The sequence below is a fragment of the Nannospalax galili genome, unplaced genomic scaffold, assembly GCF_000622305.1.
Source record: "Nannospalax galili isolate Female #2095 unplaced genomic scaffold, S.galili_v1.0 scaffold38, whole genome shotgun sequence".
Taxonomy (NCBI): Eukaryota; Metazoa; Chordata; class Mammalia; order Rodentia; family Spalacidae; genus Nannospalax; species Nannospalax galili.
Genome location: NW_008342636.1, coordinates 3,147,018 through 3,150,232, shown reverse-complemented (window position 1 = coordinate 3,150,232; position 3,215 = coordinate 3,147,018).

Below are 3,215 nucleotides of genomic sequence, written 5' to 3'. Positions count from 1 at the left end.
GCTGTGGGGGAAAAGGTTCAGTTAAGGAGAGGGAGGAGACTCCTTCCTATGCCAGGCATGATGGTAGACCTGTAATCCCAGCATTCTGGAGGCTGAGATTGGAGAACTGCCAGTCTGAGGCCAGCCTAGACTGAATAATGAAATCCATCTCAAAAATGGGGAAGGGGGTGGGTAAATGGGGACAAAAAGGCTCCTGACAGAGCAGGCGGGAGTCTTCAGTGCTGTGTCTTTGGCAGCCCTCCCAGGGCGGTTGCTTCACAAGTACATGTGTTAAAACACAGTCTCCTTGCTTTGGAACATTCTGGACATCTGGAAAATGAAGCATTGGAGGACTTGAGGCCAGTCTGAGTTATCAGTGTGTACAGAGATGTCATTATGTAAGATGGCCCCAGAACTATCCCAGAAGTCCTAGTGCCCCGCCTTTGTCACCGTAGAGCTGGAGCTGGAGAGAATCCACCAAACTATCTTTTCAGTTCACCGCCCCTCCCCAGCATTTCATTTGTCCTGCTCGATTATAGGAAGTAGCCCTAGAACATCAAGGACCCAATTTCCAGAAACATGGTCACACAGCTCTGCTCAGGGAAATCAAATGCCAAAGACTAAACTTGGCAGTGTTCAGTAGGGAGGGGTGCAAGGGTGCAGGGAGGTTCTGGTCTTGTGACAGCATAAGCTATAAAAATATAATAGACCCAGAACTGGAGAAATGGCTCAGCTGTTAAGAGCACTGGCTTCTCTCGCAGAGTGCCTGGATTCAATTCCCAGCTCCCAAATGGCTGCTGACAACTGTCCATAACTCCAGTTCCAGATGATGAGATGCCTCTTCTCGCCTCTGTGGGCATTGAATAACATGGGTGCACTTACATGCAGGCAAAATTCATATGCACTAAATAAAAATAAACTATATTTTAGATATAAAATATAGATCTAAAATATATTTTTAGATCCCCAGTGCTGAGAATGGACTCAACCTGAGCCCTAGTTGACCCCACACCCAATAAGGGACTAATTTAGCTGTTTCACTGTTCAATTTACATATCTTCTGGCCTTTCTGGCCTTTTTTGTTTTAATGGTTTTATTTACATTCTAAGTGGACTAAGATAGGCACACTGAAGAAAACATAGACTTTTCCATTGGTTTGGCCAGGCTGTAAATAAATGCATTTTCCTTCAAAAAAGAAACAAGAGGGCAGAGAGATGGCTCAGCAATTAAAAGCACTGGCTATCCTTGCAGAAGACCGGGGTTTGAATCCCAGCATCCACATGGCAGCTCACAACATCAGTAGCACCAGTTCCAGGAGATCCAATGCCCTCTTCCGTTCTCCATAGGCACTGCACAGCACAGGTGTTCTTACATACATGCAGGCATAACACTCATACATAAAATATGAATTAATTAAGTGCCGGGCGTGGTGGTACATGCCTGTAGTCCCAGCACTCGGGAGGCAGAGGCAGGCGGATCCCTGTGAGTTCAAGGCCAGCCTGGTCTACATAGTGAGTTCCAGGACAGCTGGGGCTATAGGGAGACCCTGCTTCAAAAAGACCAAAAAATAAAAAATAATAATAATTTAAAACAACAAAGGCATAACTAGGTAAATAGCACATGTTTGCCTTTCTCTAATCCGAGGCTTGGAAAGTGGACAACAGAAGGATGAGAAGTTCAAGATCCTCCTCAACTACATAGCAAGTTTGAGGTCAGTCTGGACCACAAGAGACCCCATCCCCAAAACATCAAATTAAGGGGTGGGAATGTAGCTCAGTGGTAGTAGGGTGCCTGCTTAGTATATAGCCCTAGTTCAGCTCCATGCACCACCAGAATAAATAAGCAAAATAAAAAGTAGATTTCATGAGAGGAATGGATGAAAAAAAGGTAAACTGTGAAAGACTCATACCCATCTCAGTAAACCATCCAGCCTTTAAAAAAGTAATGGACTGGCTGAATTAAAAACCAAGATCCAACTATCTGTTGTCTCAAAAAAAAAAAAAAAAAAAAAACCACCAAACTTTACTGGCAAAAACACACAGAAACTGAGTGTTAAAGGGTAGAGGTAGATTAACCAAGCAAATTGTGTAGTTATTCTTATATCTGATAGAACAAACTTTAAGCCAAAATCCAAATACATAAATATTAATAAAGGAAAAATCCACCTCCTGGCTGGATATAATTGTAAGTATACATGCACTAAATATTGAGGGCCCTAATTTCATAAATGCAGTTGGACATAAAAGGACAGATAGGTTCTGATAAAATAATAGTGGATGACTTCCACTAAATGCCCTAAAAACCCATAAACATCAGTGTTCTCCACCATAGATCAAGCAGACTTAATAAGCATTTACAAAATCCTAACACTGGCAGACTATACATTCTCAACAGCCCATGGAAATGTCTCTAAAATGTATCACATTTTAAAATATAAAGCCAATACTAGCAAAAAAAAAAAAAAGAATAATTTCTTGCATCTTACTAGAACATAGAGGAATTGAAGTAGAAATCAACAGCAAGACGAAATACAGAAAATATGCAAACACATGGAGATTTAACAAATCACTTTTGAACTGAAATTGGGAAAGTTAAAAAAATTAATATTTTATTATTTTTATTTCACGTGTATGTATGAGTGTATTGTCTGTATGCATGTAGGTGCACCCATGTCATGCAATGCCTTGGAGGTCAGAAGAAGAGGCCATCAGATCTGGAACTGGAGTTATGGGTGACTGTTAGCCACCATTTGGGTGCTGGGAATTGAATCCGGGTCCTCTTCAAGCACAGGCAGTGCTCTTAATCTCTGAGCCATCTCTTCAGCTCCAGAGGAAATTTTTTTATTTTTTTGGTCTTTGTGAGGCAGGGTCTCCCTGTAGCCCCAGCTGTCCTGGAACTCACTATGTAGACCAGGCTGGCCTTGAACTCACAGAGATCCACCTGCCTCTGCCTCCCAAGTGCTGGCATTAAAGGCCTGTGCCACCAAGCTAAGCCTAAGGAGGAAATTTTTTTTTAATAGCTACAATTAAATTACCATGAAAGTACAACTTATCAGGATATGTAGGAGACAGCAAAGGCAGTTCTAAGAATGCTTATAGCTACGAGTACTTATATTAAACTGTCCGAGAAGTGCTGGGAATATGGCTCAGCAGGTAAAGTGCTTGACCAGTTGGGATTCCTAGCACCCACCTAAAAGCCAGGCAGGCATGGTGGCTACCTGTAATCTCAATGCTCAG